General features: G+C 41.5%; 1 long non-coding RNA gene across 2 annotated transcripts in view; it reads left to right on the top strand.

Annotated features, from left to right (window-relative positions):
• Window positions 1-13,223, top strand: part of LOC140697127 (uncharacterized) — a 226,415-nt gene that overhangs the window by 126,746 nt on the left and 86,446 nt on the right. The window lies entirely within an intron of this gene.

Here is a 13,223-nt window from a genome sequence, read left to right as displayed (position 1 = left end):
ATCCTCTGGAGTGTGATTGAAAGGGTGAGAAGTTAATTTGGCAGCCTCGCTTCTATGGTTTCATAATGTTTCTCCCCACCCCCTCTCTCCAGCCCCGGCAAAGCCCGGGGATTGCAGCGCTTTGCGCCTGCCCTCATACAAGGCAGGACCGTGACCCGAAACGGAACCCCTCTCCCCAGGGCACTTTCTGAGCAGCAACAGCTTGGCTCAAGTGTTTCTTATGAACAGCCGTCTCGAGCACTTGATCTAAATCATGCCATTTCCTTCACAGCATGGCACAGTTAACAAGTCAGTGCACCAACACAATCTACAGATGGCAGTTCAAAAGGTGCGGGTCCCCCCAGCAAGATAAAGGGCAGGCGATTCCAGGGGGATGCTCATTACCGGGATGCAGCCGGGGGCTAGGGAGGGGTGTGAGCGCAGCACCGGGCTGCGGGTGGGGGCAGGGCTCGGGGAGGGGGCGCGTCAGCCCAACTCCGAAAATGCACGCGTGTCTTCGCAAATCAAGCCGGTATTCCGAGAGATATGTGATTGAAGTGAAGTGCAAACAGCTTGCAGAGAAAGGCTGCATTCAGCCCGGGCTGCCTCCTTCCAGAGCCCGGAGAGGAGAGAGGGTGGTGACAGGGTACAGCACTTACCTTGCTCCATTTATCTGCAAACCCTGGCAAGTATAAGGCAATTTCCTGAGCAAAGCCCCCAACATCAAAAGCGGTGGGCGAGCGCTCGGGTCTCCCTGGCACTGGGAAAGCGCCCTGATCCGCGGAGGCCGGGCCGCCTTCTCCATCGCGGCCTGCGCTCCTCCGCAAATTACATTAGCGCTAATGTCCAGCGAAGAATCTATGAGACATATTGGGCCTTTAGACTTCAAAACAGGCCTAAATTGGAACCATATTGCGGGAATACTTCTTAGCTAACATTTATATTACTTCAGTTACCAAATCCAGACTAAGTCCCCGGACTCGGCAGGGGAGGACATAATATATTAGGAAGTAAGAGGAGGGTGTTCTCTTCGGGCCTCCTTTTACAAAAATGTACAAAAACTTTCCTCGCACTAGCAAGGAAATGACTACAAGGCCTTAAAATGTGGATTTCCAGAGGCAGATGGGGGGCCGCTCCCCGCCCAGGCCGGCCCCCTAGCTGTGTGTCTGCAGCTCCTCGGGGCGAGTTTGCGCACTGAGCTCGGGCGAAGGGAGCAAGGCTCAGGTATCAGGCAGGTAATTAGACGCTAGAGAGAGGTTCGGCGGGGTCTCAGTGAGTTGTTAGAGGATGAGATCTATCTCAGGAGACCCAATCAGCCTCCCCTATACTGATCTTGGTAAGCGAATCTCTTTGGGAACGTGCAAGCGGGTGCTTTACCACGCATTTCAGCGCTCCAGAGAAAGGAACGCTGCAGTGCAGTTGATTCCAGAGTTCCGTTAAAGCAGCCGGCGAAGATTTTTCCTTTCTGCACTTATTTTAATGTGAACGTACTGAAATGGATGACATTCCTACAGCTCATAAATTTCACCAGCAGAGCTGCCTAAGAGGGGCTAGATGGTGCGAGAGATACTACTTTTAAAGACTGCAGGGGAAGAAGAATGCAAATTTACAGAGTGACTTTGAGGTAATGCTGTTACCCAGATTGGCCTGAAGCTTACACTGCTAATGATCTTTCCTCACCGTGAGCTCCCCGGTTCTCCCATTTTTATCACCTCGCCCCCCTACTCCCACCATAAGGGTAAGGGGTAGAGAAGAAGGGGAGGGAAATAAAGCTGCAGAGCGATAAGCTGGCAGATGCGAAGTTCAGGCTGAGCAGAGGGGGTTTTAGTTCCAGCTGCGCCCCAGTAGGACGAAGATCTTACAATGGTCTATCCTATTAAGAGCTCCCAGCACCATAACCCGGAGGCTGCCTCCAATGTCCTTATCAGGTGCCTGAATATCCTTTCACACGGTAAGAGTTTGAAAATCTCTCACTGAGTTTTAGAAGGGAAGTCAATTTGCAGAATGATTTTCAGAATGGAATTGGATAGGTTAAAATGCACTGCTATGTGCTTTAGATATTCTTTCTCTGAAGTTCATTTCTATGTGACAAATCCAAGACTTGAGTGTAACTTTGGAGAGAAAGAAGTAGTCATGTATCCCTGTAGTTAAACAGTGTTTGTTTTGTCAGAGGCCCGCATTGCATCATGTACCTTAGATCTGTTACCATTTGGGAAGGTTTCATTTACCATCTCCTATCTTAATTTTATTTGGAATTTCCATTGGGACATACATGGGAATGATCAGTTTCTTTTGGCTTAGTGTTAAAGAGGGTATCAGCTTAAAGTACCTGTGTGGACTCAGTAGAAGATAGCTAACATGCAAGTTTATGAAAATTGGCCAAGGACCAGAATTGACTTTGTAGCCCCATAGAAATGAGCGTAATGCAGTGGTCATCTCAGGCTTTCAGAATCCTGTTGGAAGTTTGAATAGCACACATTGGCTTGTGATGGAAGACAGAAACAAATACTAAATATATTTACTACAAATCATCACTACAAAATACATGTGGGGAACACTAGAAAATGAGCATTTAAAAGACAAAACAAGATACCAACAAAAACCAGGTTTCTAATCATCAAACGAGTTTTACTGTTTAAAGTATAACCTTAGGAGATCATGCATTTATACTAACAATGCTACTACCTACCATTGCTGAAAACGTTCTTGAAAATCCTCATTTGAAATTACCTTCAAAACCAGTATGCAAGCTACTCAAGAAATCTGCTAATTGCTTTATGCTGGCATTTTGCTTCTGTTCACCCCCAAATCTGTTACTCACGTTGACCATTCAATTATCTGATTCATAAAACTTGATACCAGATAAAATCTTCAAATACCCAAATCCTGCCTCTAGGAATTAACTTCCTTTTTCTGTGAGGCTGCTCGTGAGAAAGAGGCTGTACCTTTGAAGGCAAGTACAGAGAAAAACATGGGGAACTGTTTTGAGCAAGGGAAGTGCCATATACTTGATGTGATTAAAGAGCAAGTTCTTTATTTGTTGACCACACTTTTTGGTTAATGGACAAGTAAATAGTGAATCAAATGGGAGAATTGGAATAAAAACTTTCAGTAACCCCTGACTTCTTTCTTTTAGGACCTTGTAGTATTTACTACACTGAATATGTCAGATTTGATGTGACTTCAAAGTACAATTTTTTGTTAATGAGCATCAATTTACTTCTTTTTGGGGTTCCTTTTCTATCATTGGGCAAAGGAACTTTGAGAAACTTTGTGGGATGTTGGATTATTGTTTCCCATACTTCACTCCTTCCCTGTAATCGGATTCTACATTCCTCTTCCTGTGGTGTGTGATTTGCCCCCTCCTGCAGGATACCTGCCTGATTCTTGACTTTGAACTTGATCAGGTGACATGCTTTGGCCAATGTAGAGGAGTAGATGTGGAGCTGAGTAGAGTCCGGAAGAACTGCAGGCAATACATAGCCCTTATGAAACATGAGCAAGATAGATATGTTCATTATAAGCCATTGATGTGTTGAAGTTGTTTGTTACTGTAGCAAAATATGGATACTTTATCTATACCAGGTAGATAAAACTTAAGTTAGTGAGATCATAAAGAAAATTCCCAAATTTCAGTCATCTAGAAAAAGAAATATCTCAGGAATTACATCCAGGACTCTGGAACCAAGTAAAATGTTTAAAGAACTCCACAAGGATCCAAGTTTGTGCTTTGTGTTTACTGGGGCAGTATTTGTTGGCGGAGGATGGACACGGCATTTCCAACCATTAAAAATGAACTTTAAGCATCCAGATATCATATGTGATAACTAGGTGTTGGCATTTTAATGATACAGTAAGCTGCAAGTACTGTCAATAGTGTTTACAAGGCAGGTGATATGTATTTATTATGGGAGTACAAGTTACATGGTAATTTCTAGCTCAGCCCTCCAGAGTATAATTACCAAGTCAGCTATAGGAATAACGTATACACTTGAGAAAGCAATGTCAGCTCATCTTATCTTGTGTTTAGACACAAACTTTTATTCCTCGGGTTCAGAAATTGAACTGACACAAAAATCTACACATTCCTTTGCCTCTCTCCCACCCCTGCCTTTCTTTTCTGGTTCTAGTTATGAAAAGAGGGCCACAAGTAAAGCTATTGCTATTTTAACTGTGAATAATTTGTGGTTTCGAATATCCCTTTGGGCTGCTTCTTAAAGACAAGCACAGACTTCATTGAGATCTCCTGGAATAGTGTACCAAGTTTTTTTTTCAGTCATCCATGATGTCTTAGTCTTGGGGAATAGTTAACATTGGGGGTTTGAAATGAAGCAAAGCATCACCTCCAAGGTTCGGTAGATGATGTAGCTGCATAGAAACTTCCAGGTTCTTCCTCTTTGTTCAGCCCTTCACTCTCATAGGTGGAAGACCTGTTTTCTCTATGGAATAAACTCTATGACATGAGTATTCAAGACATGGATATTGGTTACAAGAGGATTTTAGAAAACCGTCTCTCAAAATTTGGCTATAGCTGATTGAGTAGAACATGTTTATGTCCTATCAACTGGCACTTTAATTTCTAGGTATATAAAAAGGTGAGCCATCTGAATGTGTCATTTTGTAGGCCAAAATGGTTGAATAGTGATAGTTTCATATGATTCAATCTAAACATTGAAGGGAAACCCTCACACATGTGTAGAAAGAACCAAGTATGTTATTGCAGCATTGTTTGAGTAATGAAAAACTGAAAACAATCTAACTGTCCATCAGTAGGAGAATGAATAAATTAGAATATAAGACTGAAAAACTGTATGAAAATAGCTACATCTATCAATTAGCCTATCATTAATCACAGAGGGATAATGAGAAGTGAATTAAAGAAACAAAGATTTCAGCAGAAATTGTACACTATGATACAATTTATATAATGCTTAAAGGCATACAGTAATAGCATATATGCATATGGGCATATACAAATATGGTAAAAGAGTAAAACATTCCTGGGAAAGATCCACTGATCAGAGCAGAGAAAAATGGAGATACCTCCTTAGGGAGGTATCATATTTTGTTAAAAAAAAAAATCCAAAGCAAATATGGAGAACTGTTAAGAGTTTTTTAGTTTGGGATATAGCTATAAAGGTGTTTATAATGGTATTTATGTATGTTTAAAATAGTTTACAATAAAACATTCATTTAAAAAATACTCTCTTAATGAAACCTGACTTACAAACTTACTGCCTTATTTTGCCCTATTCGGAAAGTTGAAAGTTGGGTGTTAACTCTGTATTTCTCTTTACTTTCCTGCCAGGACAAACGCAGTAGCAGGTGGATGTTTTAGGCTTACTAAGGAGAACTCAAATACATGGAAACACAAAATAGAATAAGCACTTGGTAATTTTTCAAAATATCACTCTGGTTATTCCTATTACATCAGTTTTCTTTTAATGCCGGAGCCAGCTGCTCTCACTGATTGTGGCTGCTTCTATTGTCTTCTGTACTTTTCTTACTCTTAAGTAGGCATATAAGTAGCAAACATCTCAGAAAGATAAAGACACATTTCAGCTTGGAACTGATGGGGAAAGTGAGTCCATATTTCTGTAACAGTAAGACTGAATTTTTTCATTCTTGAAGTTTTGGTACAGTATCAGCAGGAGAGCAACTCTGGTAAAGTTAACCAAAATGGGAGCTCCATGTAAATGCAGTGTAATGGTCCACAATTAATCTCTTCTTGGTAAGCAGGTCTTAGGTCTTACATAAGATAGGAGTCTCTAAATTTTGGGTGGATGTCTTGAAGCTCCTGTAGCCTCTAAGCCAGTGTCTGTGTCAAGGGATAGTGGCAGGGGAGGGAGATGGAGAGTGGCTGTGTACTTCTAGAGTTGCTTTTGGCCATGAGCATCAGAAAACCCTAGGTCAATGGACTTAAACAACATGGAGATTTTATTGCTTCACATTATAAGAAGTCCAGAGATAAGGTAGTCTCTTGCGTGTGTTGCTTCAGAGGCTCAATGATGTTATCAATAACCCAGATTCCTTCATCTCCATCATCAGCCAGCCTCTGGGTTGACTGCTGATAGCAAGATGGACTGCGGCAGTGCCAGGAGTCACATCCCCTCAGGTCACTGTTCATGGTCAAGGAGACTATTTGGCTTAGGAGTGAGGAAATGGTTTCCAGAATCCTCCAGCAGACTTTTCTTCACATCTTATTGGTCAGAGTTAGGTTGTATGCTTATTCCTAAAACATTCCTGAAGAGGCCCTTGGGGTTATCTTAGACCAGTTGGCTTCAGTCCTGGACCACGTTCCCCTAAGGAACATGGCTGTTTAGAGCATTAGTGGCTGACCTATCAAAATCAGGGTTCTGTCAGGGAGAAAGAAAGGAGGACTGGATGCTGTGTGGACAACCAGCAGTGTTAACTGCTGTGCCTGGAGTGTGTGTAGGGGGTTATTAGTTTCACCATAATCTTCACTGACTCACTCTCCAAGTACCCCCGGCCAATAATTGTAGTATCTAAGTAAACTCTGTGAGCTGCAAGATGGTCTTCAAGTTCCCAACCGCCCCTTAATCCAGATAGTCTCCTATAAGCCCTTTCTATACAGAGAGTCTGGGACCATCACTACTACCCCCTGCCTGGCAGAGGACTTCTTATGTTCAAGTGTTAAAAGTAAACAGCATTAGAAAAAGGAAAAGAGGTTCATTTATATAGATGCATCAGCATATTCATTGTAACACTTTCAAAAATTTTACCTTGTTTATATTTTGGGAACATCCAAGTTTTTCCTCAGGGTATATTCACTTGCCCAATTTGAGATTTTAGGAATATTTTCAAGAATGTTCCAGAAAGCATTTCCATTTTGGCAGCAGCCACCTCTTCTTCTTTCTTTCTGTGAGTCAGATGAGAGACTTGTCACATTCCAAATTACTCATTTGCTTTGTGAATCTGCTTGTTGTTGTGGTGACCAGAAAACTTGTTGGCTGAGAGAGTAAAGTTTTGTTTTGGGGGGAGGGGGTAGGTAGAGGGAGGGGAAAGGAAGTGGCTTTAAGAAAAAGAGTGGAAATCCATTGACTATTTTGAGTCTTCTACAAAAGGGACGGAGGAGATGAGTAGTCTATTTTGGCTCCTAGAGAACATTTCCCAGGACTTTGCAATGAAAATATGTTCACCAGTTGTCTCTCCTTGGTCAGTCATATACGCTTTTCCTGTTTCTTTCTCCAAACACACATCCAGATTAAGATCCAAGATCTGTGATCTTTTTCACTGGATGTGGTGAGTCTCTCCTGCTGTAGGGAAATCTATTCTGAGGCGGAGAGAGCCCAATGCGCTTGTTACGGGGTTTTCCTCTGACAGGGGAAGCCACTCTAACAAAAATTACATAAGCCATCTTCCCAAGTCAGGAATTAGGAGGGATGTTTTAGGTACTTGTTTGAAGGAGAGAGCAGAAGCAAGATTTTTTTTTTCCCTCTGGTTTCATCAGGGATTCTTATAAAATATAATTTAATTGAAAAAAGAAAAAAACGACTTGGATTCTTTCCTCCTAATTGTCATTCTTTACCCTTAACTGAATTAAGGCTAACAAAACAAAATTCTAGCTCTTGCATTCTTACTCCAGCCAAAGGACCCCAGCATTCCCCCACTGCTTCTCTGGACCTAATGAGAAGTGTGAGTTAATAGATGAGGGCTGGACTTCTACAGATCTCTTCCAGTTCTGCCTTTGCCAGTTCGTAGCAGTGTAATTTTTCTGAATTCAGCCTCTTCGTTTGTAAAATGGAGGAGGTAATAATACCCATCTCACTGGGTGCTTGTGAGTTGCAAGCACACAGTGTTTATGGCATGAAGTGTGTTTGACCAAAGTGGGCTATATACAGCCACCTCTGTGTTACAGCTATTGCTTGTTTCATTGGGGGGGGGGGGTGGTCATCATAAAGCTAAAGTTTAACACAGACTGTCTGCACTATATGTCCCAAGGGAGTAGAACATTAGATGCAAAACTCACCTTAATTTCAGTCTCAAGAAATCATATTCATGGACAGTTGTCTGAGAGATATGGAATCTCTCCTTTCATTCAAATATTCTAAATTCTACACCTAGTTCAAGCTAGACCATTGATGAGTACTTGACCAAAATTAGTTATGTACTATTTTTATTTGTAGTTTTAACTTAAGTATAGTTGACTTACAATATTATTAGTTTCAGGTGTACAATGTAGCAATTTGATATTTTTATAGATTATACTCCATACAAAGTTATTGTAAAATATTGACTATGTTCCACATGTTGTATGTTATTACATCCATGTGACTTATTTTATACTTAATAGTTGGTACCTCTTAATCCCTTGCACCTGTGTTACCTCTCCCCCATCCCCTCCCCTTTGGTACCAGTAGTTTGTTCTCTGTGTCTGTGAGTCTGTTTCTTTTTTGTTACATTTGTTCGTTTTATTTTTTAGATTCTACATAAAATTGAAAATATACAGTATTTGTCTTTTTTTGTCTGATTTATTACATTAAGTGTAATGCCTTCCAGGTCCATCCATATTGTCACAATTGGCAACATTTCATTGTTTTTATGGCTGAGTAATACTCCAGTGTGTGTGTGTGTGTGTGTGTGTGTGTGTGTGTGTGTGTATGTGTGTGTGCATATCTGTACATCTATATCACATCTTCTTTATCCATTCATCTGTTGAGGGACAATGTCTATTGTGAATAATGCCACTATGAACATTGGGGGTAGTTATATACTATTCTGAGTAGATCAAAAAAGAGCAGAAGGGGCTTTGTCTGAGGCAGGCAGGTAAATGGTAGAGGAGTCTAGTGCAGAAATGAGGGGACTGATGATATATCTACTTCTCAGTGTTTGAGCATCTGTTATAAGGAAAGATGTGTGTTTATCTGAGAAAGAGAGTCTGATGTGAGACTCTGTCTTCTTTCTACAAAAGAAAACAGACCTATAGGAGACAGTCACCTATTCCAAAAAGGAGGAAAGAGAGGGTATGAAAGAGACCTTAGTGGCATGACTACATTGAGCCAATTACCAAGCAGCATTCACCCAGAACAAGAATTACACTGATAAATAAATAGATAATTTTATATCCTCACTGTTTATCTCACATGGTACCTGATACCTAATGCACACTCAATAATAACTTTCCACAAGTGGTGGAATAACACAAGAATTCCTGCTATAGGATCACTAACATTTAAAATGTAAAGTTTTGAGAAGAGACTGCTTTATTTTTATCTGTCTTAGCTTTTAGCTTGGTTAATCTTTTGCCTAAAATCGAGCATAGAACTTTGAGTTCTACCATTTACACCAGAGGCCAGTAGAATAACAATTTTGTCATTGCCGTGACATTGGTCTCAGCTATCTCTGATCACATTGGATCAAGAATTGAATATTAACAAAAACAAAAGCAATTTCCTCTCTAAGGTGCAGCAGATCTAGACTGGCAGCTGTGTATATATCACTAGGCGGAACATTGGGTTTGGAAGAAAGAACTCTGCTGAAATCTTAAGTTAATTGAATGAATTCAAACTCATTAAAAATGTTTTAGGTTCTGCAAAGCCAAAATGTCTTTTGCCTCAAGTGCTTTTTCCCTTGGCCTTTAAACTCTAGTGCTGTTTAGAAGAAACTTAATCTGCAGGTTTGTGATTCATTTACACTTAACTCATCCCTGTGTGGTTTCTTAAGATCTAGTTGGTGTTCAGTCATCTTTGGAGCCAGTTTTTTCCCTGGGTGCTTGGAAGGTGAATTTTACCCAAACTAAATGAACTCAAACCCCCAAAGGTTCAGGATCAGCAAGAAACTCAGAATCCATAAAGTTCAGATAGGTTCCACACTTACCAAAAATGTGTCTTCCTCCTGTTCCTGTGGGTTTCATACGACCTTTCGCTTTGGACTTTGCAGAAGTTCTCATATGCGTGTGTCTGGATTGATATTTGGCTATGCATTCTTGCGTATCTCCCTTTCACAGCTGCTCCGCCCGCTCCAGAAATAGGAGATGCTTTCTCTCGAAAGGCTCGGACTCTACCATTACATTCTTTAATTCAGAATGAAAATTTTCCCTTTCCATGCTTCATCTGCCAAGTGCAGAAATCCTTGATCCCAAACGTACTTTTCTTCTTTTTTAAATATGTTTAATTTCATTCTAAAATGAAACCAACATTCAGCTCCCCCCACCACCCTTCCGAACATGCCCTTATACTTAGAAATTCTTATTTTCTTTCTCGGGATAGGAGTTTTTTTCCCCCACTAGGGTCTTCCTGAATTTTAAATGGTTAATCTGAATTGTATAGGTACTTATGTCTTGGATGGATTCTGTTCCTCCAGGGGTCTGACTGGCTGACTGACATCAGTCACCATTGTTCCTTTTCCTTGTGGGCAAAGCTTTGATTTGGGGGCCCTCCCTTCTCTCTGTGACTTAAAAGTGAATCTTGATTGGTCTGAACCAGTCCTGTTGAGCCATTCTTCTTGCTAGTGTTTGGTTTAGAAAGTGACTAGACTCCAATCCTGGCCAAAGAGATGTGAGGGCTAGGTCTGCTGGGGGCTTCTGGGAAAGAATTCCTCACTCTTCAAAGGGGACTTGCTGGGCAAACAGCCTCTCTTTCTTCTGTTGCTTCTTATTGTTGTGCTGAGATGTTGCTCTATCTAGGTGTGATGCTTGGAACTACACTAGCCATCCTGTGACCTGGGGAACTGCAGTTCTGAGGTCCAATCTGACACACACTGGCTTCAGAGGAGACGTTGTTGGGCCACTGAATTAACCAGGCTGCCCTCTCTTGGGACATCTTGCTATGTGAGATAATAACATTTCCTTGTTGTTCAAATCACTTGGGGTTGGGTTCTGTTCCTTGGCCCCGAAGGCTTTCCAACAATTCACTTACTTTCCTGAATGAAATCCAAGTCACTTTCGGTGGTGAAAGCACTGGTTGTTTCTTGGAATGCCAGCTGCTTTCCTACCTTTACATGTTCTTTTTCCCCAGACTTAGCCACTTCTCTCCCCTCACGGCTTACCACAGCGGGGGTTGTTCTTTCGCTTCTCCTAACCCATCTATCTGAAATTTCTTTTCTGCCCCCTGAGCCACTAAATCAGTTCCTCCCTTTAAATCTTATCCTGCAGCAGACCCTTTCTCGTCAGCGTTTGATTAGCTCCCTGTGATAGCTCGCATGAAGGATGCTCTATAAAAGTGAATTATGCTGTACTATGTTATACTGCTCCGCCCTGGGGCCCAGTAGGAATCATGGGAAACAGATGAGCACAGAGGTCAGAGGCACAGACTGCAGAGGAAGCCTGCGGAGGGACTGCAACACTGTGACCCTCTCGGGGACACATGTGAAAGCTCCAGTAGTCTCCAGACTCTCTAAGGTATAAGCTAGAAGTAAAACACTGGTTTATGTGACAGCCTGGGAGCCCCAGGGGTGAACTGAGGAGTTTCATCACTATAGATCATTGAATTTTAAAGAAGTGTGATATTCCAGAAGCTGAAATATTCTTTGAAAACAAAACATGCCATAAAAGCCCAAGAATGAGGTCTCTTCTGGATATTTGCCAGGGTGAGCCTTTGTTTCCAGTGACGCCAAGAGAGTCCCTGTGTATAATTTGGGGCAAGTTAAGGAGCCTTGATTCCTGTCCTGCAAACTAGATACAAATTTTCATTTGTCCTGCAGTGATTTACTTGATAGGACCCTTTACAGGGGCCGTGGAACACATCAGTAGCAGAAGGATGGCACATGGATTTGGGGAAAAGCATTTTCAGGCTCTGATATGACTTGTCCTTATATTTCTTTGTTCTGCATCTCTTCTTACTGCACCCCCATTTCCAACTAACTCAGCCTTCTGTATTTTTCTGACAATATTTGCATGTCCTATCTTTCCACATTTGCTCGCTTTGTCTCTTCTTCTGGAATGCTCACCTCTGGCGACCCCCTTTCAGATTCTCCTGGCGCTTTTGTAAGCTTCATACCACATGCCATTTCCCTGATGTGAAACTTCCCTGGTTCTCTCAAGAGGGAGCTTTGGAGTCCTTTCTGGCCTTGCATGTGTCTCTCCTGGATTATCTGGGGATGGACCTCTTGAGTCTTAGTTTCCTCATATAAAGATTGGGGCTAACAATACTTCAGGACTATGGTGAGAATCTATGCCTGGCACATGTTAGGAGGTCAAAAATATTAGTATATTTTCTTTCTTTCTCTTCCTAACTGGAGGTGATTTTCCTTCTTTTTAACCTCCCCTGCAACTTATTTGAAACTGTGTTTGAAATTATGTTTTTAAAGTTGTTTGTATAGAAGATGCTTGTCTCCATTTCGCAATCATTTGCACGCCCCCCCCCCTATATTTTGTTTATGAGAAGTGAGATTAATGGTTGAGATAGTTGAGGGTGGAGATAGAAAGGCCAGAATTATCCTGGCATTTATTCTTCCTGGAGTCGTTCTATTTTATCTGTATCTGTTCCTTTAAGCCAGGGAGACCATTCAAGCCTATGGGGCCAGATCCAATCAGAGAATCTTTGGGGCACCTGATCTTGTACCCAGTAAACTCTCTGAACTCTGCTACCTTGAATCATACCTTCCAGACTTTTCTTCCTTTACTCTCCTGGCTCCTTTTCCTGTTCCTGGCCTGCAGCCAGCCTCTTGATCTTGCGTTGTACTCAACTTTTCTGGTTTGATTGCCACATGATCTCTTGAACATGTTTTTATATTTCCACTCAGGCTCTGTGTCCTGCTCCCCTGGACCCTGATGTTCCTGCCTGATCTTGATTAAGCCTCTGGAACCTAACCGTGGCGCAAGCCTCCCTCCCAAGCTAATCCCAGGGACTAGAACATTTTTCTGGGGATAACTATAGGTACTTACAGGAATTCCCCCTTTTAAAGTTAATTTACAAATACTATAGAACCTTGCTCTAGACTGTGCCATAATGGGTGCCTCCTCCCTGCTCCATTTTTCAGAATGGACATTTTTGAAATGATAGTAGTAACTATTTCTTGTTTACCTCAACCTTTCACTGGGTGACCCTGAAGTGTGATTTTATTTTATAAGACTTAGGAAGCTGAGAAAGATTAAGATAAAAGGCTTTGCTAATTTTGTCACGAATGTTTTGTCATCTCAGACTCTTTTGAAGTCTCATCTTGATGGATTCATGTTGCTCCCTCCTTGCTCTGATCAGTGGATTTTTATTTTATTTTATTTTTAATTGAAGTATAGTCAGTTTACAATGTTGTAGCAATTTCTGCTGTACAGCATAATGTTTCAG

Source organism: Vicugna pacos, chromosome 6 (genome assembly GCF_048564905.1).
Source record: "Vicugna pacos chromosome 6, VicPac4, whole genome shotgun sequence".
Classification (NCBI taxonomy): Eukaryota; Metazoa; Chordata; class Mammalia; order Artiodactyla; family Camelidae; genus Vicugna; species Vicugna pacos.
This window is presented reverse-complemented; position numbering and strand designations above follow the sequence as displayed.